Source organism: Durio zibethinus, chromosome 9 (assembly GCF_047325235.1).
Source record: "Durio zibethinus cultivar Kanyao isolate XHJ-2024 chromosome 9, ASM4732523v1, whole genome shotgun sequence".
NCBI classification, from domain to species: Eukaryota; Viridiplantae; Streptophyta; class Magnoliopsida; order Malvales; family Malvaceae; genus Durio; species Durio zibethinus.
In genome coordinates this window covers 24,143,229-24,171,059 of record NC_143170.1, presented here as the reverse complement: position 1 = coordinate 24,171,059, position 27,831 = coordinate 24,143,229, and the positions used below count along the sequence as shown (strand labels likewise).

The 27,831-nt window shown below is 28.5% G+C and overlaps 1 pseudogene; it reads left to right on the top strand.

Annotated features, from left to right (window-relative positions):
- The first annotated feature begins 3,710 nt into the window (after positions 1-3,710).
- Positions 3,711-5,904, top strand: LOC111317232 (U-box domain-containing protein 38 pseudogene; annotated as a pseudogene).
- The last annotated feature ends 21,927 nt before the right edge of the window (positions 5,905-27,831 follow it).

The window sequence follows — 27,831 nt, the reverse complement described above, 5'->3', positions numbered from 1 at the left end:
TAAAAAATAATTAAAAAATTAATTAAGGCATGAAAAATTTTGGTTGGGTGATTTGAAGAAATTTTTTTTTGTATTTTTTTCTTTGTTTTGGACATATGAAAATCAGTTCTTTTATTTAGGTATTTTATTTTTATTTTGTTTTTTAGTTTTATTTTTTATTTATTGATTTGCTTATTGATTTGTTTATTTTTTATTTTCATAGATAATTAAAATTTTATATTAAGAATATGTTTTAATCATTTGACAACATAGAAAAACTAAAAATATGTGTTAGACAAATAGATTTGTAATTTTTATAATTCTATTTATTTATTTGTGTCATGTAAATTTTAAAAAATAGGAAATAAATTAATAATTTTCCAGTGCTAAAATTATATATATATATATATATTAAAGTTATCTCAAATGTGAGATCCTTCAAATTCAAAAACATTTAAGGTAAGACATAAAAAATAATTAAAAGGTTAATTAAAGGATGAAAATTTTTGGTTGGGGTGATTTGGAGAAAGAATCTTTTGTATTTTTTATTTGTTTTTGATGCATGACAATCAATTTTTTTTATTTTGGTATTTTTATTTTTGTTTTATTTTTTTATCGATTGATTTGCTTATTGATTTTTTTTTATCTACTTACATATTTAAAATTTTATATTAAGAATATGTTTTAATCATTTAACAACTTAAAAAAAATCAACAATATGTGTTAGACAAATAAATTTGTAAATTTTTTATAATTATATTTATTTATTTGTATCATGTAAATTTAAAAAAATGGAAATAAATGAATAATTTTCCAATGATGAAATTAAAATAAAATTGCAAGTGGTGCTTGAAATTTCTAAATGAGGATTTTTCTTAGAATCTTACCAAGAGTGTTTGAAAGATTTTGGAAGTATTATAAAAATATATATTTTTTATTTTTAATGAAATAGTTAGTAAAAACAAAAATTGGTAAAATAAAAATAAAATTTTTCTATAAAATTTTAAATTAATCTAATACTAGATCATCTCCAAGAAAATGAATGGTTTAAATACTCTTAAGCTGAGAGAATTTTCTCATAATTTTATAAATGATTGGAGAAAATCTAAAAATTTTGTAATGTATTAAATAATGAAATTTAATTAAAATTAAAAGATGATTTACCTAAAAATTACTTGATACTATTTTTTTATGAACATTGTGAGAGTAATCATACTTTCTTCACATGTAAATTGATCAATAATATACAATAAAAGTTGCCTTAAGGGAACTCAAATTTTTAATTTGTCTAATAGTTATTGATTGATAAAAAAAAGTTTAATAAATTATTAGGTTTGACAGGTTCTAGTTTGTTGGATTTTAAATGGATTAAGACATGGAGAATTGAGCTTTAGTCGGATTTAAAAAGGGTATGTGATGTTTGCATTATGTTAGATTATAATTGCATTTTTTTTTTATAAGTTTTGAGTTTCATTTATTATCTACAATAAAATAAAATAATAAAAATATAACAATAATGATAAAAATAAATATAAAAGATATAAAAATAAAAAATAAAATTAAGTTACTTTTTTTTGTTTCTTTTGTTTTAAATATTCTATAAAAAAATTTATAATCTAAAGAAATAAAACTCATATATTTTGAACAAATAATTAAAAAATACAATACTAATAACATAACATGAAAAAATAGGAAAAAATAAGAGTAATTTATGAAAAATTGTTTATATTTTTAATTTTAATATTTATTTAATATAATATTTATTTTATTTTTTATTTTTTTTATATTAAAATAATTAGTCCATCCCAAGTGAAAAACTAATTCTAGTATCAAATAATAAAAAAAAACCCTTGAAAAGTTTGAAAGCAAGATCTAACTCAGACTATTTCAAACCACGCATAAGATGTTTTAATTACTACAATATCCTCATATATTAATTAATTTATTTATGTACTGACTTTAGACTTCGAGATGCAGCTTGGTTCATTGTTTATTAAAAAGTTTTACGGAATTTAGGAATTAACACGATTAGTTAATATAATTATTTTTAAGAAGTGAGATTTAATAATTTTATGATTTAAATTAATTAAATTTCAATGCTTTTAATTTTTTTTGTCTTTAAATTTTGTTTTTCTTTTTGTAAAAATAACTTACAGTGAAATTATGTAAATTTTTTTTGGATGAATAGATTGTTCAAAATTAAAGGTTGCTTAATTCAATTATTAGGAAAAAATTTTGATCAAACCAAAAGGTGAAGTTGTATTATTGATCCTTATAATTAAAAAATCATCACAATCAAATGATGTGTTAACAAATTTAATAGCATAATCTTAATTTCATTTGTGATTGAACTATATTTAATCATTTATAAAATATCAAGAGCTCAATTTTGACAAATCAATATATAGAGATTAAAATTATGCCATTTCTAGTCAGCACGAAAAATTAATAGAGGAATTTGACCATATCAAAACTAATTAAAGAAAATGAAAAAGATAGAAGTTTTTTTTTTTCATTTTTTAAAAGAAATTCGTAATAAAATATCACTGCAAAAAGAATGTCCATACAAAATTAAAGTTAGATTATTTCCGGTTAATCAGAGGATACAAACGTAAGATTGCATTGCATTGGCTTGTTATTAGTATTTATAAGCATCAAATATAGTAGTAAAGTATATGAGTGGGAATCATGTCAAGTTTCGTGATACGGTGAGATTGAAAAGGTCATTCCATCAATTTCAGGCTCAGGTATATATGACTTGGCGCGCTGACAATTGTGTTAATTTACTATATCAGTATTAACTAATATTAGTATAAAAAATTGCATCAACTTTTTCTTATTCAATGCATATATTAGCACGTATGCTACTATTTTGAGTAAAGAACCCTGAACCCTATTCTCATCAACCAACAAGTACAAAGTATATTATTTAACAACGAAACTTGAATATGAAAAGAGATACCTATAATTGTTACATTATAATTTATAATTTATAATTATGTAAAATTTATTAAAATTTTATATAAAATTTTAATAAATTTTACATAATTATAAATTATAAATTATAATGTAACAATTATAAATAATATATCTTTACATAATTTTTATTATAATTGAATTATTGTAAAATTATAATAAATAAATTATAAATAAAATAATCTTATCAAAGGGACAGAAATAAGCGGCTATCATTCCAGTTAGGAGGACAAGAATTATTTAGTTGATGTAATGGGTCCATTGCTTATTACCCCAACTAGCATTATATCATAAAAAATCTAATTAGTCATAAACTGAAAAAAGGGGAAAAAGAAAAAGAAAAAGGAGAATTATTCTTGATCAAAGAGGTAGTTAGCACTTACTAGTTAGCACGCAATTTTCTTTCATGCCCTGAAACTTAGGAGTAACATCCACGAAATTGAAAAGAATCAAGCTTAGTAATAGATATAGTAATAGTAATAAAGGTACAATAAGGGTGGAACAGCTCCCACTAAAAAATATTGGGATTTCATCCCCCCAATAATATTTTGATATTACTGACAAAACTAACAACTAAAAGTTAACGATCTACGATAGTTGTCCTTTATAATGTTAGTATTTCAAGAAATCTTATGGAACATTCATATATATATATATATATATAAATTACTACTTTAAAATTGGAAAGTGGTCCCACAAATACAATCCTGATCTTGATCAATGCATTGTTTTTCTAACCCTTTTTTTAATGTTAAGACGAAAAAATATAGTGTTGGTATATTTTTTATCAATGAAAATAAAACATTAACAATTTGTAAATCAATTGAACATTGATTATCATTTATTGAAACAAAGAAATATTGTAATTAATTGATGTCAATATCGTTTCATATTAATGACTTTGCAGTACCGTTGACCCAGAACTTCGAAAAAAATGCATACTAAGTAGAACTAATAAATTACCCTACCTCCAAAGTCCAAAGCCCAAACTCCGAAAGCAAATCTACCAGAGCAGAGCCAAAACAAAAACAAGAACCCAGCCAGCCTAATCTTTCCAAGAGAAAGTGGTGCAGCCTTCCCAGCTTTCTCTGCCTCAGCTTCAGCTTCCCCAGCTCGCACACTCTTTCCTTCCCTAACAAACCATCCTCACAGAAATAACACAAAATTTAGCTTTCTTCTTTTAATTATGGGAGGAAATGGAAAGCACAGATGGATATTTTCATTTTATCATCGTTTGAGTTCATCTCCTAAGCATAATATGACCCAACCCCCACCCGAATTCCTCTGCCCAATTTCTGGGTCTTTAATGTTCGACCCGGTTGTAATCCCTTCGGGTCAATCCTTCGACAGAATCTCCATCCAAGTCTGCCGCGACCTCGGCTTCACCCCAACTTTTCCCGATGGTTCAACCCCCGATTTCTCCAATCTCATCCCGAACCTCGCCGTTAAAACCACCATCCACACCTGGTGCCGCGACCACCACGCCCAAGACCCCGCCCCACTGGATTACACCTCCGTCGAGGAAATCGTCCGTTCCAAGATTCAACAGCAAAGTCCATCCAGACTTTCGTCGGGTACGGATATTCGGGTCTCGGAGCGGGAACTTCTGAACGCCGTTGCTGAAAACCCGCCCATTTTATTCTCCCACGCGGCCACCGAAATAGGTCCACATATCAACAACTTATTCTGCTCAACCTCGTCGTCTTCCGTTGAATGCGATATCATAACCGCCAGTCCCCGCATGCCGTTACCACTCGCCACCCTTCCCGCGTGTTTCTCAACTTCCGGTTCTTCATCTTCTTCCATTGAAATCATCGAATCTGAAACCCTAAACCCTAATTGCCAATCTTCCTCTTCGCCGGAGGAACAAGAGCTTTTCTTAAAGCTTGAAAGTTCCAATATTTTGGAACAAGAAACAGGTTTGATTTCGTTAAGAAAAATCACGAGGACTAAAGAAGAATCTAGGGTTTCTCTTTGTTCTCCTCGGCTACTCTCAACCCTTCGATCTTTGATCATTTCCAGATACAGCGTTGTTCAAACCAACGCAATCGCTTCTCTTGTTAATCTTTCATTGGAGAAATCGAACAAGGTCGTGATTGTACGCTCTGGATTTGTTCCTCTTTTGATCGATGCATTGAAGGAGAGATTTAGTGAGGCGCAGGAGCATGCTGCTGGTGCGCTCTTCAGTTTGGCTTTAGAAGACGAAAATAAGATGGCGATTGGGGTTTTAGGCGCGTTGCAACCGTTGCTTCATGCGCTGAGATCGGACTCCGAACGTACTCAGCACGATTCCGCACTCGCTCTTTACCATCTTTCTTTGATTCAGTCAAACCGAGTTAAATTAGTGAACCTCGGCGCCGTATCGACTTTGTTATCGATGGTAAAATCGGGGGATTCGGCGAGTCGGGTGTTGTTAGTATTGTGTAATTTAGCTGCATGCTCGGAAGGTAAATCAGCGATGCTTGACGCCAATGCGGTGGCGATATTGGTGGGAATGTTGAGGGAAAGCGAGTTGGTACCAGAGGCGACTCGGGAGAACTGTGTTGCCGCGTTGTTTGCGCTGAGTCATGGTAGCTTGAGGTTCAAAGGACTTGCAAAAGAAGCGAGAGCCGTGGAGGTTTTAAGGGAAGTGGAAGAGAGAGGGAGCGAAAGGGCCAAAGAGAAAGCGAAGAGGATTGTGCAGATAATGAGAGAAAGAGAGAGGGCAGATGAGGAGATTGATTTTGAAGGAGCTTTGGACTCTGGTGGACTCTGTCGGACTCGGCACCGAGTTGGCAGGGACATTTTTGGTGCAAATTCTACTAATTTCTAGTTTTTTTTTTTTAATTATTATTATTATTATTTAGGACGTGAAAGCTTGCAGGTAAATTTCAGGTGGGATTTTAGGTGTTCATATTTTGATTGGAATTTTGTATTTAAAAAATTGTTGATGGAACATGTTAAAGGCAAGTCGGGGCTAGTTTAGTATTACTTTACTATTGTTGTTGGGGTTGTAAAAAATTTATATTAAAAAATGTGCATTTAAAATGTTTTGTAAAAAATTTTAAGAGTTTGATATTATTATGGAAAATGTTGTTACTAATTAAAATATTTAAAAAGTATATAAAAAATAAAATATTAAAAATATAAGATAATAAAGTGATTTTTTTATCCTACACATTTTTTTCATGGCAAAAGAATTTCTTGAGAAGTTTTTTGTTCGCGCTAAAAAATCAAGCTTTTAAATTAAAAAATAAAAAAAAATTTGATCGTTTAGGATTGCATTTCTATCCAAAGTAATTTTTGAATCCAAAATTACTTTTAATAGCAATGTTAAACGAAGCCTAAGCTTAAATCTAAAGATTAACGAAGCTTAAGAATTCATTAATCTCCTAGATGGCTATACTGAATAGACTACCAACTAAAGATAGGCTGAGAACTTGGGAATGGACACAAATGATAAGTGCTAGTTGTGCAAGGCTGAAGCAGAAACAAGATATCATATGTTCTTTGGCTGCGCATACTTGAAGAAAGTTTGGCAGAGGTTGCTTCAATTGTGCAGAATTAGCAGAGAAATGGATAACTGGGTTTCAGAATAAATTGGGTAACAAATAGATTGAAAGGGAAAGCATTGATATCTATCATATTGAGACTAGCATGGAATACCTGTATATACCGCATATAGAGGGAAAGGAACTCCAAAATATTCAAGCAAAAAGAGGAGACAACACAGTTTCAGAATCGAATTAAAGATGCTGTTCGAATGTGGTTACAAGGGCTGAGCCATATTACTGTAAATACAGTCAATAAAGATTTAATTGATGCTTGGAACCTTAATGTTGTTATGCTAGAATAGGCTGATAGTTAATTATACAAACAGATAGTTATTTTGCAACAGAGTTTTGTTTGTTTGGATAAATAAAATATAAACTTATCTGAAAAAATCTAAAGAAAAACCAATTTTATGTGGGAGTTCGAAATTTTTTATGGTTGGCTTGTTTGGTTTTTTTTTTTTTTTTTCCCCATCAATACTTCAAACGATGAATATTTCTTGCGAACATGGTTCCAACTGCCAATATGCAAAGTGCGTTAACTGAATTGGCTTATGAGTATTTAGGTTTTGTTAGGGCTTTTTTTTTTTTTTTTGTTGGGTTGAAAATTGAAACTTGTGAGTGGGTCCATTCATCTTTTTGATAATTAATTTTGGCTTTTTTCATGGCAATAATTTGTTAACACTAGATAAGTGCCGGTGCTACATTTTGAGAGTATAATCAAGAGATAATTTGTATATATAATTGTTTTATAATAAAGTAGAAGAGTGAACTTGATTCACTGACACCTGAAACTATTAATTCTTATAATATTTAACCATCTAAACCCTAAAATGATCGACATAACCACATCATACTCAAAACAAAATCAAAGGCCAAAATATCAACTCACTATCTAAAAGAGAAGATATTAAAAAAACTCAAACCATAAGAAACTGAATAGACAACATAGTAGCTTAATAAAATTGTAACAAAATAAATTAAAACAAAAAATCATTAATCATAATAAGGAATCAACAAAAGAAAATCAAAAGCAAGGACCACGAAAACAGAAAAAAAAAAACCTAGACTGACGGTCGCCACCGCAAGTGAACCAAAAATAAAAAGAAGCAAACCTGACATAACATACAAAAAAGGTTAAAAAACAAAGAAAGAAACAAGATGAAAGTAAAATAAATCCAAATAAAAACTCTTTTTCTTGAACTTCATCAAAATCAAAGAGCGACTAAAAACAAAATCAAACTTGGGAAGTGAAGTGATATTTTACTCTAAATTTAATTATTTTACTCCAAATGAAGTAAAAGTCACAATTGAAAGCTAAACATCACAAACAAAGCAAGGAAAAATAAGCAATTAAGTGAGAGAATGGAAAAATTAGTATGAAATGTAGCGGTAAACACCATATATAGCAATCCATTAGTTGAAACATGAGAAATGTTAGAAGCATAGTGTCCAAAAAATTTATTCAGACAATTCATCAAACATTATATTTATAAAAGGTAAATTACACAAATAGTCACTTAATTATAAGGATCATTTTAAAATGATCACAAAAATATTAATTTTTATAGACACTTAATTTTGTCCGAGTAGAATCTGATCATTTGTGAAGTTTTTTAAATCTAACCCGCTCAAATCTAACATTTCTTGAATTTTGATAAGTTTTTAAAATTAAAATTTGGATCAATTTGATCCAAACACGCCAAAATCAAAATTGGTCAAATAAAGTCAAACATATTTAAAATTGATCAAAATGGATGAAATATTGGTTAATTTTTAAAATTCACAACTAATTAGATTCAATATGGCTTGGAATTGAGATTTATGATTTTAAAGCATTGAAAAACTTGATTACACTTTGAGAAGGATAAAATTACTAAAATACCATTCAAAGGTATTATTGTAATTTGACCTTCTTTTAAGTTAAATTTTTATGAAAACTTTCAAATCATATTAAAATATTATTTCATGATTTTTTGTGCATAAAAAACCCTGATTGCACTTTAGGATGTGTCAAATTACCAAAATACCTTTAAGGGTATTTTCATAATTTGACCTTTTCAAGGTTAATTTTTTGTGAAACACTTCAGATCATGGTTTTATATTATTTCATGATTTTTTATGCATTGCAAACTTTAGTCGCATCTCTAAATGTGTGAAATTACTAAAAGACCTTTAGGAATATTTTTGTAATTTGATCTTTCAAGGTCAGTTTTTCATGAAATGTTCCAAATCATGTTTTTAAATTATTTGATTATTTTTGGTGCATTAAAGTGAGCTATGAAATTACCAAATAACCTCTTAGGGATAATTTTGTAATTTGACATTCTTATTGCGAGATTTTCACGAAAACTTTCTAATTATGATTTCATAATATTTCAAGATTTTTGGTGCTTTAAAATCACAAAAATGAAATAGGGAACATTGTTTTATAAGGAAATGGCCTAAAAACCAAAAACTTTCTAGTGGAGGTAGATTGGTCTTTTCACATGGTTTTAGCAGTATTAAAAATCCAACCTTTGGTCATGAACATTTTGAATTGTGGGATGATCTTGAGGGGTTAGATCTAATGGTGAAAGGTGGCTCGTTGCAAAACAAAACAAAGGAGAAAATATGAAGATTTAATCCAAGGGCTTGCATGGCTTGGTATGAGATATTTATTCTTCATTAAAGGGCTGGGAGAAGATGAGGCAGCTAGGATTGGTGTGAAAATAGTGGTAAAAACAAAAGAAAAAATAGAGGAAAATTTAAAGAAGCTTGGAGAAAGTATAATTTCTATTACTTGTTTGCATTTTCATTGCATTCCATAACATTTTATCATACTTTTTCATATCATATAGTCTTTAATTTTTCTATTTTTTTCTTAAGAAATTTATAGTTTTCATCTCTTTTAATCTAAGCTTGAATCAAATTGTCATCCAACTAAACAATAGTTTGTATTGAAATTAAAAGAATCAAACAACAACAAAACAAATCCACTATTGTTGGCCTTTGGAGGTTCAACCAACTTTGCTTCTCCCATGGTTGAACCTCATTTGGTCCATTTTTAAGGTTTTCCTTGCTTCTAATTTTGCTTATAAATGATTTAATTGTTGGTTTACTTGTTGTTTGCATGAATTTTGTTTAATTTAGTGGTGTATGTTTAGTGTTTGGATATATATGTTTGTTTTTATGGTTTCCTCATTTGTTAGTTAGTTACATGTTTGATAAAATTTTTCTCATAATAATAATGTCTTTATATGATGATTTTACAAGTTCTTGATGCATCACATGGCTATAAAAGATGTTGTGAAATTGTGGGGCTATCATGAGAAGGTTTGGCCAAGCCATTCCCATGCTTGGCCGAACCCCTAGCATGATTGGTGGTTAAATGTTATTTATGCTATATGTGTTGGCTTATGTTCTTACATTTTCAAGTTTTCAATGTGTTTGATCAAATTTTCCATAAGTAAAATGCTAGTTTATTAGACTTATTGGTTGTTTTATGATTATTTGCATGAATTTCAAAAGAAAAAAAATGGTCAAATATGTCTTTAAATTTTAAAAATTAATGTTCGATCTATTTCATCATATTTTTGCACATACATTTTGTTTATAATATAGTTTCAAGAATGCCGAGATTTGTAATAAGTTTGTCTCATAGTCATACATTTTCATACATCAATGTTTACACTTTTATTAATGATATTTTCATTATTTATTTTTGTCACATACATTTTCCATTAAATTCCAAAACCACCCTCCAAACCATAACCAAACCATAAACCAAACCCTAAAACAAACCCTAAACCTTGAACTAAAACCCTAAATCTCAAACCCTAAACTAACCCAAACCTTAAACATTAAACTAACCTAAACCCTAAACCAAACCCTAACCTTAACCAAGACCCTAAACTTACCCTAGACCCTAAAAACCTAAATCAACCCTCAAACCCTAAAATCAACCCTTGGTCCCATTTATGCATTTGCATTTGCATTTGCATTTTTAAGTTACCGTGCATTCATACTTTGTCACTTATACTCAATTGTCATGCATCCATATTATTATTATATTCATACATACCATACATATATTTTAAAAAATAAGTTTGCAAAGAGAAATGTTTTTAAATAAGATGACATTTCAAGTACAAATAACCTTTGAGATTTAGCCTAAATATATGAAAACTTTTGATGGTTATCATTTATACGAGTTGTTATCTCGATTTTGTAGGACAATTTGAAAACCTTATATTAGAGATGCTTTTGAAACTCTACCTAAATATAAGAGAGTGAAAGTGATGTCTTGATACTTAAAATGTTTTCATCTTAATCCAAAAATAAAATGCTTTGTTTTTTAAAAAAAATTATTTGCTTTCAAAAAAAAAGAAAAAAAAATTAAGTCTTAAAAAAGAAAGGAATTAATTTCTAAACATTAGAATAAGACTATTTTCATCAAAATTTAAAGATAATATGCAAGCAATTAGCACTACCTTCGATGGGTACTACGGGAATGCTAATCCTTCCTCATGTATAACCAACTCCCAGACTCAACTTTGTCTTAACAAACCACGAAAATGTTCTTTTATAAAACTTTAAATCATTTTAAATGTTTTATCAAAAGGATAAAATTTTTAGGTGACTAATCACTCCCTAAAAAAGATTAGTGGTGACTACTCATTTTTTGGTTTTCATCGAAAATGCTTTTTAGCCTCATTTTTTCATCCTTTAAGTTTGGCAATCATATCACAAGAAAAAGCCAACTAGGATGCCATATAAGCTAGATATTTCCATGTCATTAAAGCTTGCTTCATAAGCTTCCAATTTGCACCAATCTTTTTCTTTTTTCTTCGAGCTTTCATCCTTTGATCCTTTGAACTCCAAAAAGATAAAATTATAATCAATTAGAAATCTCCAAAGTGCCAACTAAGCAATGATCTATTGGCCTTCTATTTGATTCAAATTTGGGCACCACTTTCATCATGCAATCTATGATGCATCAAATAGTCAAGTGGCATTCTTTTCCTAATTTTTGGGCGTTGATTCTTCCTTCATGAATTCCTCAAGTTCCATCCAATGAGAAAGCTTCTAAATGCCAAGTCTTCAATGAATAAATGTAGAAAAATTATAGCTTCAAATTGACTCAAAATTCCTTAGAAGCACTATAAACTCTTTCTCCTCATTTAGGTCATGCAATTTACTACAAAGTTTACAAAAGTTTGCATAAGCTAAAAAGGATTAATAATCATGAAAAATAATAAGGAATAAGACTTGAATTGAAGTTTAATTAAGCTAAATCATGCAAAAGAAGTAATGACGAAAAGTTAGGAAATTCTCCCCATTAGTGGCAAGTAAGCAAGATTCAACATTAGATTCAACCAGATAATAGAATTTCCACCAAAATGAATCCAATTTAAACTTGAATCATTGTTTCTTCCTCATTTTGCATATTTTCACCTACACATTAAACAATTGCACAATTAAGAGTATTTTTGCCATATTTTCTCAAGGAATAAATAAGAATACACAAAAATGTCCCAAAAAGTTATGATAATTCTATTAAAAATATATAAAAGTAACACTCCCACAAACTTAAGCTTTTGATTATCCTTAAGTAAAACAAGAATTAGCTAGAATCATCACTAACTTTCAATGTTTCATTCAACATGAATGTCTCATGGATTAAGTAATAGATATCACTAAAGGAAAATCAAGAACTTGAGCTAATCTACAAGAATGAACGTAGGCTAAGTTTCTTCCTGATTATGGTTCCAAATGTATGCAATGTATCTCTCAAATCCTTACATGAAATCTAATGATGTCATGTAGAACACAAAAATTCTAAAACAAATATTAGTGAAATGTGATCACATTTCATATGTTTGCTTATCACATCTCTCTTCATTAATTGAGATAAACATATGACCAAAGATCAATTAGGACTTCATAAACATATAATGTAAGGCTAGGGTCAAGGTATGATAAAAGTCATTTTAGGCTTAAATACCCTAATTATGTATTACTTTGTTCCAGGATAATTCAAGTATGAACTTTCAAGGGAAAAAAGTTGAAGCTTTTCAAAAGAATTCCCCAAACTTTTCATTTTACATTTTTCTTCCTTTTCTTTGCTTTTTCACCACTTTATTTTCTTTTCATTCACTTTTTTTCTTTTTTTTTTCTTTTTTGTTCATTTGGAACACAAGATCTTTTTGTTTGTCTTTTTTTTTCATTATTTTTTTTCTTTTTTTTTTCATTCTTTTTCCAAGCTCCACCTTTTCTCCCTAAAAATGCATAGCTTGAAGATTGTGCATGAATGTCCTAATGCGCATTGGATAAGGGACTAAAAAATAGAGAATATAAGAACCAAAATATAGAAAATATAAAAACAAGACTTGGATTTATAATGTGGTTTCTTGATAAAGAAAGGTATTGTTAAGCTCAAAAGGGGTGACTATGAATGAATTATATCAAGGTTAGCTAGAAAGACTCAATCAATTCAAAGATGACCTATATCATTTCCTGAATCACTTATCTTTTATGAATTATGCTCGAAGGTCATGAAATTCTTTAGGTCTTGAAATTCTTTCCAAAATTAAAATTCTACCTAGAGGTCTTGAAATTCTTTCAAAAATTAAAATTCTGCCAAGAAGTCTTAAAATTCTTGTACTCATTCTCTTAATCAAAATCTCTTTTAGAGTTTTAAAAATTTTTCATTTCTAAATTTTCACCTTTCCTCTTAAATTTTTTTCACTTTTTATTGCAAGGCATCTTATCCTTTAAACTTGAAAACGCTTAAAATTTTATTTATGTTACAACCTCTTTTCACTTCTAGAAGTGCCTCACATAATTTCTTAAGTGTTATAAATTTCAAAGAACAAATTCCTTCTTTGTTTTATCACTAAAATTTGGCAAACATAACCATGATGCAAAAGGCTATTGAAATAATCATGCAAATGCCAATTTTTACTCTATGCAAAGATGCAAGTAAATGCTTTATGCAAATGTGCAAATGTCTTTTTCTAGATACAAATGCAAATGTTTTTTTTCTTGATGCAAGTGTTCTATAGATTATGCAAAATGTAAATTTCCATCCTAGTAACGCAGACGTTTCACAGTTATGCAAGTGTAAATGCCTTTTGCATGATGCAAATGCAAATATGAGGATGCAAATGCAAATATCTCTACCATAATGAAAAAGTACATTCCCTTTACATGATGTAAATGTCTGTATCAAGATACAAGTGCTAGAATTCCTTTTTCTTTTCATTCTTCATATTTCAATTTTGTAGATTTTCCTTTGTTGATCAGATTGGCTCTCCAACCTCTTCTTAAAAGGGTCTCATTTTTCATTTTCTCTTGTCTTTTCTTTATTCCTTCACCTATGTCCCTTATTGTATCTTTTCCATTTTCACTATCTTTTCTCTTCAAGTAGTACCTTCTTACTTTCTTTCATTCTCATTATCAATATTCTATCAATTATGTTTCCATCATACCATATGCATATGATCACTTTAGACTTATTTTATGTATCACATAAAAATTAGGAAGACAAACAACTATGTTCTTCCTACTCTTCAAGTGCATAAAAGAATTTATTTTTCAAAAAATGTTAATTTTTCAATGAAAAGCACTTTTTTTTTTCAAAACTAGTCTAAATGATGCCTTTATTTATTATAAAAAGTTCCTAACTAGTTACTCAACAATTTTTCAAAATAACCAACAAAATTACCTCACATAGTTAAATTTCATGATCAAAGAGAATAAAATATCTGAACAAATATAACTCTAAAAGTCTTTTAAAAATTGGTGTTGCCTATTAGAAATAAAAGAATTGAAAATTTTCTTTTCAAATAGAATGGATGGTTCATCATATGAAAGTTTCAATTCATTCAAAAAGACTTTACCATTTGGAGGGAATAAAATAGGTATATACTTTTCAATATAGACTCATAAATGAAACATAAGCTTTCTGAAAATAATAAATCCCTTGAAAACTAAACATATTCGATACTTCCCTTATTATCCAAATATGGTATTTTAATAAATGTAAAAGTCAGCTATGATAGGCTCAAAAATTTGAAAGGTCATTTAAAATTGAAGAAAAAATATTCAAATTTTCAAAATTAAATCCTATTTTATGTATTTCAAACTTTTCAGGACTTTGATATCTTTGAACCTTTCAAAGGGTTTGGGTTGCTTTTGGTTAACATTTATCTCATTTAGTATCAAGAATGGCTTTAAGACTTTAAAATTTGTTCTGGACTATTTTTTTTACAGAGTTTTCATCTTAGGGCTATATTCATCATTTCTTTTTTTTTTTACACCTACACTTTAGAATTCAAACTTATCCAAAATGAGTTAATGGTCCAAATGGATAATTAGGTAATAAAAGAATACTAAAAGGTTTTTTAGGCTTTATGCCCATTCCTTAAATAGAAACTCTTCAATTTTAAGCATTCATACTTAATCCAATATGGGCTTCTCTAAGTACATATCAATGGCCATCGTTTGGAGTTTTTAAAGAAAGGGATTAATAGGCCTAAAATAAATGTTTAAGAGTAACTTAAACCAGGGATCACTTTTTTCTCATTTAAGGAATTCACTTTGGGGCATCTGTCATTTCATTTAAAAACCCATACTTTTCATTTAGTCAGTTTATTTCCTTTTCTTTTTTTTTTATTTCATTTTGTTCTTTCTTTTCTTTTATCATTTTTCCCTTTCCTTTTTTTTCCTTTTTTTCTTTCTTTCATTTTCTTTCCCTTTCCTTACTTTCTCATTCTTTCACCTTATCTTTTGCTTTTTATTTTTTAATGGATCCAAGACTTTAAAAACCTATTATAGGATTTTTACCTTTAGCATATAGGGTTCCTTCTTTGGACATTACCATACTTAACCTCTAAATACATCTTTTTTGTCTCCCAATATGGAGAGTGATCCTTGGTAAAGGTTCATTTTGAAAAAATTTTATCAGGCTCAAAGGATTAGTAAGGGATAAATTTCTAAAGTTGTGAAAGGGTGATGAAATATGACCATTTATTATCTCAAGCACAGTACTTAATTCTTTTTAGAAAAAGGCTTAAATTTTTTATTTTTTATTTTTTAATTTGGATTTCCTTGGACTTTAACTCTCTTTGGACTCTCTATTTTTCTTTTCATGATCTCTTTATTAAGATCTTTTTTTTATTCATTCAAAATTTTTAAGTACATGATGTCACAATCAAATATTTCTTTCTCTTTCTTTTCTTTATTCCATTTATTTTCATCTTTTTCTTCTTTTTTTTCTTTCTTTCCCTTTTTTTCTTTTTTTCTTTGCATGCCCTTACCAAAATTTGGGAAAGATATCTTTATTTTATTAAGCCACCATTAATGCAAGTTAATGTGAAAAAAAGGTCATACGATATGAACTCATTTAAGGTGTTAAAGAGTTCATGTCATACCAAAAAAAAAATGGTTAATCATAGCTCAAGTTTTCTTAAAGGCAATAAGATCTTTCTTTTTTTTTTTAATATGATTCAAGACACTAGACAAGGATAATTTTGGGTAGAGAACTAAAAGGTTGGTATTTTTGTAATCATCTATAAAGATTCGAGTGGCATTTTTTAAAGCTACAACATAGCTTTGACATTTACCAAAATATTTGTATTTAGAATTTTTGAAAAAGCTTCATGTTTATTTGGTTTTCTAGGAACCTAAAAATTTCAAAATGACCATTTCATGGTTCATTGTCAGGAAAAAAATTAGCACCTCTATTTGTCATAGTATGATCAAGTGAAAATTTAATCTATAGAATTCAAATATATGCCTTTTGAAAGGTTAAGGTTTTCATGTGATTTTTATTCAAATGGCCTCAGCCATGAAATATGTTAGGGGAAAAGTGAGATTGGTTCATAATGATCACTAATTCTTTCAAAACTCTTTCCATTGTTTAAGAAAATTTTCATTTCTTATTATTTTCATTCATTTTTTGCAATTTTTATATTTTGCAAATTCAATATATGGGGTTTTATTCTAAAAAATTGCATAGAAACGAATTTTATAGAAAAAAATCCAAATCATCCATTTTTCCAAAATAAACTACAACAAGATTAATCCAAGTATTTTGATCATTCAAAACTTGAAATTACTCCCTTATCTTAACTCTTTACATTTCGTAATTGGGTAGAGTCAATTTTTATTTTTCAATAAGTTTCAGAATTAAAATATCGTTATTGATAAGATCTTTCACTTTTTTCTTCAATTACCTCCATATGATAATCATACTTACCATTAGAATTATAACTTTTTCTTGATAGATTTAGTGTTGTTTTTAAAGGTGTAGGAATGAGGTACTGGCCTTCTATTAGCAAAGATAAAAAAGAATAAATAAAGATTGAAAGTTTCTTTTGGCTATCTCTTGATCTTTTTTTGGCTTCTTATTGGTCGGGTAGTAGGCCCAAGTGTAAAGACAGGATCATGAATGGTCATTTGAGGATGAAAATTTGCTTGAAAGCCTAAATGCTGGGTTGGTTAACAAAAATATGGACTTTTAGAGATATTGCTTATGACTAAAAATAGGTTTGATGAAGAGGATAAAGATTGTGTGTAGTTCTTGGATAGATGTCCCTCAATTATGGCTGCTTGCACCTCCTTTTTATTTTTTTCCAACATACTACCCTTTTCAACATTAGTCGCATCTTTCAACTTAATTTTGTCACTCTTGATTGCATTTTCTACCATTTCCATTGAAATCACCATATTAGTAGAAGTTTTGCAAACATTCTTGATCATTTTTTCATAATAAGGAGTGTTCAAAGAACTAACGAATAGAGCAATGATTTCATTCTCTATTAAATGTGGTTATACTTGGGTAGCCATATCTTTCCATCTATATGCTACTCCTTAAAAGTTTTAATGGCTCTCTTTTGCATGTTTTGTAAGGACAATCTATGAAAAACTAAGTCAATACCATACTTATATTGTAAAATAAAAGCCTTGGCCAGATTTTTCCATGAATGAATTTTGCTCTAGCCTAACTGAACGTACCACTTTGCTTAGAGCTGGTAGAACTATCCCAGAAACAATGGATTAAAGATGTAAATAGGTAAGATATAGGTAGGGTAGGACATTCTCTATCCCCATTTTTGAATTTTCATATTATACCCATCTTTGTACCCATGTTTAACTAAAAATAATTAAATCAAAACTGATAGATTAAAAAAGTCTTATTGCATAGATCAAGTATATAAATTTTAATAAATTTTAATAAATTTTAAACATATTTTTAGATAGACAGTTTTAGTAAAAATATTGACAAAAGTTTTACCATTGAACAAGTATTGTAGACATCCATTTTGTTTGGTCTCATTTTAACCTAAATATAATTTTATTTTCATTTATTTATATATATATTTTTTTATTTCTAGTCTCTTCCCCCATTTTTTTGGGTCTTTTTTTAGCAAAAACAATTTTCAGGCATTAAATGCACATGAACCACCACCCACCAATTCCAACCACCTATAAGTCCACAACTATTTGACACCGCTATCTAACTTGGCAGCATAAAACTTGACCATCAAAAGTCCATTGGTGGCTTTGAAAAAAAATAGCACAAACTTTGAAAATCTAAGATCTTAGTACTAGAAAATCTAGGATATGAATTCTATAAAGAAAGCTCCATAACTATAAATGAAAGAAGAACACACAAAGACTCCATAGCTATAAATAAAAGAAGAACACACATAGATAGAAAACCCTACAAAATGAAAAAAAAAAAAAAAAAGATTTTCTACCAACCAAAAAAAAAGAAAAAAAAAACCCAGAGAACCCAAACAGAGAAAAGAACCTTGTAAGAAAAAATAAAAAGAAAGCTATGCCAAAAAAAAATTTACTAAAAACCTAAAGGAACAAAAAAAAAATTTCGTGCCTACTGGAACACCAAAAAATATATATATCCTATGGAACTAGGAGAAGCAATGCCAAAAAAAATATTTTTGGCCAAAACTTTCAACACTGATTTAAGCCGTTTGAGATCAGTTTTTGCAAAGCAAAACCCAGATCAAATGTCAAAAGATGAAAAGCAATTTTTTGCTAATTTTTGAAAATTTTTTTATCACCAGCATAGGTTACTGGTGATGGCATCAACAATAGAGGAACGACAACAGTTGACGATTTGGGGATCAAAAGTTGAGAGAGTTTTTTGTTAGGTTTTTAGGGTGTTTTTTTTTTTTGAAAAATGTTGAAATGATTTTATAAAAAAATGTTGCATTTTATAGTATAAAAAAAATTGCACAACAACAACATTCACAACTAAGAGGATTTGTACGTGGACTTGGATCCGACACGAGGTTCGCTTAACTCGACCTATGACCCATTTCTCCTTCAGCCATTGATCAATCCAACTTAATCGAATTTGAATTGGACCAAACCACCAGAAAACCACTTGGATCGTCATCGAATCGCTATAGACCAGACCAAACTGCTAAAAATACTGCTTAAACTACACAAAAAACATCTGAACCAGTCTGAATCATGTCGAACCATTAACTAGCCTTTGACCGAACATTTTGAATAAGTTTTTTTTTTTTAACATTTAATTTATTTTTATTTATTTATATTGAATATATGCATGTTTAAAATTTAAATTAGTTAGAGTATAGAATTTTTTTAATGATAAAGAAATTTTGATTAAAATTTTATTTACATAATATTAATAATTTTATCACAAAATTTAATAAATTTTGAGAAATTTTTTTAAAATAAAAGGAATAAATAAGATATAAATAAATATATTTAAAAATAATAATAATAAATTTTCAAACAGTTACGAAAGTGCAATATATTAAGGAATTTTTTTTTACTTTTACAAAAATGATGGTAAATTTTAAAGAAAATTCTAAAAATATTTATTTTAAAACAAAATAAAAAATAAGACAAATGATAAAAAAATAAATTAATTAAAACCAACAATAAAAATCTAGAAAATTACAAATAAGTAATTTTCTATAGAAAATTATTTTTGAATTCTTCCATAATGATGAAAAATTCATAAAAACAAAAAATAAAATAAAATAAAACAACAAAGGTCACAAAGAATAATAAGAATAATGATGATGATGACGATGATGGTGATGATGGTGATGATGATGATAATATTAATAATAATAATAATAATAATAATAATAATAATACTAATAAATGTTATAAAACTTCAATAAATCAAAATAAATAAGAAAAATAAAAAATTACGAACAAGTAATTTTCTAAAATAATTATAATAAAATAAAAATATTTCAATTTAAATTATTTCATAATGATTGATAATTTATGATCTAAACCATTTTTAAAATAACAAAATGTCTTCATGAAATTCTAAAGATTACAAACGAATGATCCTTAGAAGAAATTTTTGAAGAATAAAATATTTTTAAATTTTACCAAAATGATGAAAATTTTGGAATAAAAAATTTTAATAAAATTATAAGAAGGTTTTAAAAAAAATTTTATAAAATTATAAAATCTTTATCAATCCAATGACGAAGCCTTTTTAAGGAAACAAATGAGTTTCTTGAATATTCTGAGTTAAGAAAAATTTTCTAGAGATTCTACCAGAATAATAAAAAATCTTATGAAAATTTTTTTATATTTAAATAATTAAATTAAATAAAAACAAAACAAAACAAAAGACCATTTAATTAAAGACCAATTTAGTGCAATAAAAAGTTATTTGGTACCATCTTTGGATGGGTATTGTGGGGGTGCTAATCTTTCCCCACGTGTAACCGTATCTTGAACTTAGCTCTAAAACATAGATAAAAACTTATCCTTTTTATGAAATCTTAATTAGGATTTCTTTAAAAAGGGGTAATTTTAATTTGGTGGCTAATCTCAACTCAACAAAAAAAAAAGATTGATCGCAACTTCTGATATATTATGTCTAGTGATTAAGTCTTTGCACCGATATATTATAACAGCTTGATGACTCCATTAGGAACTCATGCCAAGAGAGTCGAGCCAATAAGTAATTTTATGTTGCCATAATACTTATTTGATGGTCTAATTTGTTATTATTATTTATTTTATTTAATTTTTCAAGTTATCTTATTTTACTATTGTTATTATTTTTTTTATTGACTTATATTTGTTGTGGGAAAACTCAAATGTCTAATTTGGTTCGCAAAATGGTTACATGTTCATTCATACACACTACACGTGCATATGCATGCATAAGCTCTTGACCAAGCTCAGTCCTTTTTAAGAGAAAGTAGAATACCTATTGCTTTTGTGAAGTGATAACCTTTACACACGCTAGCGAAATACTTCCACTCAGATTGAACTCTTTTCATTTGTAACCTACAAATGGATGAAGATTAGAGTGTCTTATTAGTGTAACATTGACGATAGTGAGGGATAATCTGGGAGTCTTTTAGCCTATCTAAATCTAAGCCCAGCATATAAAAAACCTAAAGAACTTGCCTTAAGATAGAGCCATGCCAGTCCATTGTATAGAGCTGAGACCTAAACTAGGACACATGAAGAAACACCTTTTAACAATAAAATGGGACATTATGATTTGTACTGATCTGTTTGATTCTTTTCATTTTCATGCATTTGCATCTATTGATCTTTATAAATGGAGGTTTTTGCTACATAGCAATTGTTGATGAGGTGATTTCACTTGCAACCATGAAGAGTTTACTGTAAGCTAGGACTATACCCATCCAGTATGAGATTTTTGATAGTTTAAAAGTCAAATCTGATGACATCTAATGCAAAGAAGGAGATTGTCTGCCAAGAGATCATGTGTCCACTCTTTCAAAAAAGATTTCTCTGAATTCACTAGCATTTGAGAGTGTTGGAGTGAAACAAAAAAAAAAGGCTTTCGCAATAAGTATAAGGATTTGGCATTATTCCTTTTAGTGGTTGTTGACAGTAATTTGGTCCAAAACATAGTATAGTTTTGGGATCCTTCACACAAATGCTTCGTATTTAATGAAGTGGATATAGTAGCAACAATTGAGGAGTATTCAGTTTTGCTTCACCTCAGCTATTCAAACCTAGATAAGATCTATTGAAAAAATAAATAGTTAGGTTATCGCAAAAAGCTCTCCAACATAATAGGAGTTAGTGTGCAAGAAGTTAACAAACGTGTGAAGTCAAAACATACAGGTACTTATATACCTTGAGATTTTTTACGAGATCACCTTATTGAGTGTTTGGATGATGATTAAGGCATAAGCATGATGGCTTTAGGACACATCGAAGTCATAGTGATAGATTTTTTTGACCAAGTGGAGTATCAGATAAATGTGGCACTTATAATTTTAGCTAAAATCATTCGATCCTTGAATCACTATCAACAAAAAGGTGATGGGTGCTTCATCGGATGTTTACAGTTATTTTATATTTAGATAAAAAGCCACCTTGAATGCAAAAAGGCTAAATTTCGTAAACCTTACTTCACCACCTACATACCTATCAAAGAGTTCTATGAATGCAAATAGCCTAAGTCAGAATGAATAGATCTCAACTTTATGCAAGTTTATAAGTCAAGATACTATTTGGATAGCACTATGGATGCCATATGACTCAATACTATTCAATTACAGGAATCAACCTTGAGTCCCTTTTTTAGGTTTATAGGTGCTGTCAATTATGCCCCAATTATGATGAGAAGACAATTAGGTTATGAATAATTCATCTCAATGACAAATGGGCTCAGTCAATTAGAATTTGCATAAACTGATATAGATACTCTGAATAAGATAAAAAAATGTCACCAAAGCTTAGAAGTAAACTATCCAAGTGCAGAAAAGGAGATGCATTGATAATACCACTTTAAAATATTTTGTTTGGCACACTAGCCGAGCCAAAGACATTATGCTCCTTTTAAGATGAAATTTTTTATGGCCTAGTTGAACCTATGCCATAAGATCCTTTGATAAATGTGGAAATTGCCAAATGAAAACTTCAAGAAGAGAGAGATGAATTGAAAAACGAGAATAAAAGACTTCACCAAGAGATGGAAAAATTAAAAAATGATTTGAAGAGACGAAATGGTAAGGTCTAGAAGATTGGTAAGAAGTGAGACAGGTGGAAAAAATGTTTGAAAATTCAAGCCATACATTTTCATCTACTATCACTTAGCTAAGGTACCTTCAAAAGAAATCAGGCGATCACAAATCGAGATACAAAAGTTGGAAAGGGAATGTCACAAAGTTAAAGTAGAGAAAAACTCACTTCAGGCTTCTATCAAAGAATTAGGAGAAAAATTATATTCGCAATAGATGTCAATGGAAAAATTGATTAATGAATGTAGGCAGCTTCAAATATATGCTTAGTTTTAAGATAGGGGTAAAAGATAAAGACCTGCATTCTTGTAAAATAAGAGCATTTAAAGCATCTATTTGAACAAATCAGTAAAGCCTTTTGCAAAGCAACAAAAATGAAAGAAATGGTGAAAGAAATAAAATCAAGAATGTATCCGATAAGAGAACAAGAGCAACATCTACTAAATTTATTGGATGAGGCACAAGATCAATACTGATAGATCAATGATTTTTTTTTTTGAAACTGTAGATGTTAAAACTCTTCATAGAAGTCTTTTTGTTAACATTTGCTATATGACAAGTATCTCATTATGCATTCATACAAGCCATTTAGTTTTACAAGCATATTTTGGTTTCTTTTCAAAACTTTTATCGAATGATGGGATATTTTTTGCACATAGAACATACATCTAGACATCATTTTTTATGGTACAAAAATAATAATAATATAATATCCTAATTTTGGAATTATGACAACAAAAGTTCAAGGATAGCTCGACCTTCAAAAGCTTCAAATTAACTTATCCACCACTCATGTAATACTTAATCACAAGTCAGAGCCATGGAAAAAGAATAAGTCAATCGGATGGATAAGATCAAAAAAGCATAAAATGAGATAAAATAGTAGTTTAATATGATGATGAAAATGATGAGAAAGATAAACAAAAAAAAATACAGTGGATGGAAGAAAAATTACTTAAAAAGGTCACCAACAATAAAATAATAAAGATCCCTCATATCTGCCAAGCTTTACTCCATATTGAGCTTACATATCTCAAAGGGCACAACCACAAGTAACGTCATTTATTGAAAGGTACCTATATGTCTATCCTAGCATACCTATAAAAGTTGGACTTACCTAATTTCAAGGGCCAGCTGTTCTTACCTCAAGAATGAAATCTTCAAATCTGATTCAAGTGTAAATTTTGGATGATCATAAAGAGATAGAGAAGCTAGGAATGAAAACACTCAAGATAGTAGAGGACTCAAATTCCTAGCAGAAGATGAAATTACTAGAAAAAAATTTTAGAGCTATAGAATGAATGGATTTTTATGGCTCTATAGACGTGGTCAAGCTTTGTTTGGTTCCAGACGTGGCCATCCCACCTAAATTCAAAGTCCCTGAATTTAAGCATTATGATGGGACTAAATGTTTGATGACTTATGTGACCATGTATTATCAAAAATGACTGCGCATGCTCATTATGAAAAGTTGTTAATGCATATATTCTAGGATAGCCTTATAAGTTTTATAGCTAGATGGAATGCTCAATTAGACATAACTCATATCCAGTCTTGGAAAAAGCTTACAAGGGCATTTTTTACTTAATACTGGTATATCATAGATCTAGCTCCAAATCACTTGTCTTTAGCATGAAAAAGAAAGTAACTAAAAGCTTCAAAGAATATACGCAAAGATGGAGAGATGTGGCTACACAAATACAGCCTCTTATCACTGAGAAAAAAATAATTATCCTGTCTATTAATATTTTAAAATCACCATATTATGAAAAACTGATCAAAAATGCAACCAAAAATTTTACAAATATGGTGATCTCAGGCAAGATTATTGAGGATGCCATAAAAAATGACAAGCTTGATGTAAAATAGACAAGTGACATAAAAAAAAATGAAGTGTCTAAAAAGAAAGAAAGTGAAGTGCTAACAGTGAACTATGTGAGGTAACAGATTTGAGGATTTACCTCATACATTGCACTAATGTACCAAACTTATTACCCTCACATAAAAATGTGACATCTATCCCTCATCCCTATCAGCCAGTTCAACAATCAATTTATCCACCTCCTTCTTAGCCATTATTTCAACCATCTACCTATAAGTATAACCATCATATTGCACTTATTAGACTAGAATGGAGACCCAACCAGGTTAATGGTCCAAGAGCCCTCAAAAATACCTAAGAAAAAACCTCTTTTGACTTTATTCCTATGACATACACCGACTTATTCCCTTAGCTTGTGAAAAATCATTTGCTAGCTTCAGTTTTTCGTGAACCATTGAAAACTCTGTATCCTAAATGGCATGATCTAAATGCACATTATGATTATCATTATGGAAATGTAGGCCATTCTACGAAGAACTACACTATTTTAAAGTATACAGTGTAAGATTAATCAAAGAAAAAGTGTTAAACTTCGATACTAGCTAGTGAAAGGTTTCAAATATTAATGAAAACTTTTTACTAAATCATACTGGACTAACAATAAATGCTTTGACAAATAGCTAGGAATACTACATTAAAAGAAGGATAGACGAAGTTAAAACTCCAATGGCTAAAATTTTTGAAACTTTAGTTAAAGCTAATATGCTGAAACTAACAAAGCCTTACAATTACCATGGGTTAATTAAATCAGGTAAAAGTTATCATTATCATAAGGGTGTTTTCGGGTATTTTGTCGAGAATTGTGATCACTTTTTATAGAAAGTACAAAGGTTAATGGACATAGGTATAATATAATTTTATGAAAAGAGAAAAACTGTGACAAAAGCTGAAGTGGCTACCTTTGATGCACTAACAAAGTTTATGCATAGACTTGTGACTATTTATTATGATGAAAAGTGAACCCCAATGCCAAAAAGACCTATCGCCCAACCAGTAGTGACTATTAAAGTTCTTAGCTTTTTTTTTATATCAAAGCAACACAGTAGTACCATAAAAGTATGATTGTGATGTTATAGTCAATCTAGATACTATAAACATAATAAGTGTAAGAGGCATAACCTGAAGTAGGCGATGTTACACTTTAAAAATGCTAGAGAACCTTTTAACATTTTAAATTTTCAAAAGTTATCAAGCCTCTACTTAGATGAACCTTTCAATTTAAAAAAAAAAAAAAGAAGAAAAAAATTATGTTCAATGTTTTGTATTTTGTATGTATTTCACCAAACAAAATTGTTATCTTTTTATCTTTATCTCATTCTTAATTCTAAAAAAAAAAACCAAAAAAGGGCTGCTATAGACACCTATTTTGTTTAGTCTCGTTTTAACCTAAATATAATTTTATTATTATTATTATTATTATTATTATTATTATTATTATTATTATTATTATTATTATTTATAGTTTTTCCCTTTTCTTCTTATCTTTTTTTGGCAAAAAAATTCTTCATGCATAAAATGCACACGTACAACTACTTACCAATTTCTATCACTTGTAAGTTCACAATTACCTGACACCCCTACCTAGCTTAGCAGCATAGAATCCAGCCACCAAAAATCCAACAGTGGCTTTGAAAAAAAAAAGCACAAACTCTTAAAATCTGGTATTTCAATCCTAGAAAAACCTTTAATCCTAAAAAGCTCTATAAATATAGCTCCATTCCTACAAACAAGAGAAGAACACATAGAGATGGAAAATCTTGCAAAAAAAAAAAGTTTTTGCCAACCCAAAAAAAAAAGGAAAAAGAAAACCCAGAAAACCCAAACAAAGAAGAAAACCTTGTAAGAAAAAATAAAAAGAAAGTTTTGCCTAAAAAAATTTTTTTGGCAGAAACCTAGAGAAACAAAAAAAAAATTTCCTAGCCTACTGGAACATCCAAAAAAATCCAAAAAATACACAAAAAAAACACATCCCCTGGAACAAGAAAAAGTAGTGTAAAATATCTATATTTTTTGTTGAAACTTTCAACATCGATCTAAGCCATTTTAGATTAGTTTTTGAAAAATGAAGGCCAAATTGGAAGTTAAAAGGCCAAAAAGAATCTTTTTGGTGATTTCTGGAAATTTTTTGTCATCAATAACAGCAGTCAATGATCGACGAAGACGGCACACCACAGAAGAATTGTGACCATCGATAGTTTGGGGGTTAAAAGTTGAAAGAGTTTTTTGTTAGGTTTTTGTGGTTTTTTTTTTTTGAAGGTTGTTGAAATGATTTGAAAAAAAAAATGTTGGATTTTATAGTACAAAAAAATTTACAAAACGATGTCGTTTAAGACTTAAAGGATTCGTGTATGGACCCAGATCTGACTCAGGGTCCACGCAACATGACCTATGACCTGCTTCTCCTTCAGCCATTAATCTCGATCAACTAAACTAAAAAATTGCTTGGATCATCCTTGAACCACTATAGATCAAACCAGACCACCAAAAAACCACTTGAACCATTATTGATAGACCTTTAACCAGTCATTTTAAGTAAGTTTTCTTAATTTTTTATTTAAAAAAAATTAATTTGTTTTTAATTATTTGTATTGAATATATGCATGTTTAAAATTTAAATTTGTTAGAGTATAGAATTTTTTTTAATGACAAAGAAAATTTAATTAAAAATTTATTTACATAATAATAATTTTATCATAAATTTTAACAAATTTTGAGAATTTTTTTTAAAAAATAAAAGGAATAAAGAAAATATAAATAAATATATTTAAAAAATAATAATAATAAATTTTCAAACAGTTCCGAACGTGCAGCTTATAAAAGATTTTTTTTTAATTTTACCAGAATGATGGTAAATTTAAAAGAAAATTCTAAAAATTTTTATTTTAAAACAAAATAAAAATAAAACATATGATAAAAAATAAATAAATAATAAAAACCAACAATAAAATTCTGAAAAATTATGAACGAGTAATTTTTATAGAAGATTATTTCTGAATTCTATCAGAATGATGAAAAATTTTAAAAAATAAAAATAAAATAAAATAACAAAGGTCACAAAGAATAATAATAATAATAATAATAATAATATTATTATTATTATTATTATTATTATTATTATTATTATATTATTATTATTATTATTATTATTATTATTATTATTAAATGTTATAAAATTTCAATAAATCAAAATAAATAAAAAAAATCAAAAATTACAAACGAGTAATTTTCTAAAAAATATAATAAAATAAAAATATTTCTATCTAAATTATTTCAAAATGATAGATAATTTATGATTTAACCCATTTTTAAAATAACAAAAAGTCTTCATAAAATCAACTGGGTCTACTTTAACTTCTCGAAAAACTTAATCAATAATGTTGAATTAGATATTGTTAATAATTAATTCATGTAATTGTACTTAAAAATAGTTAATTTTTAA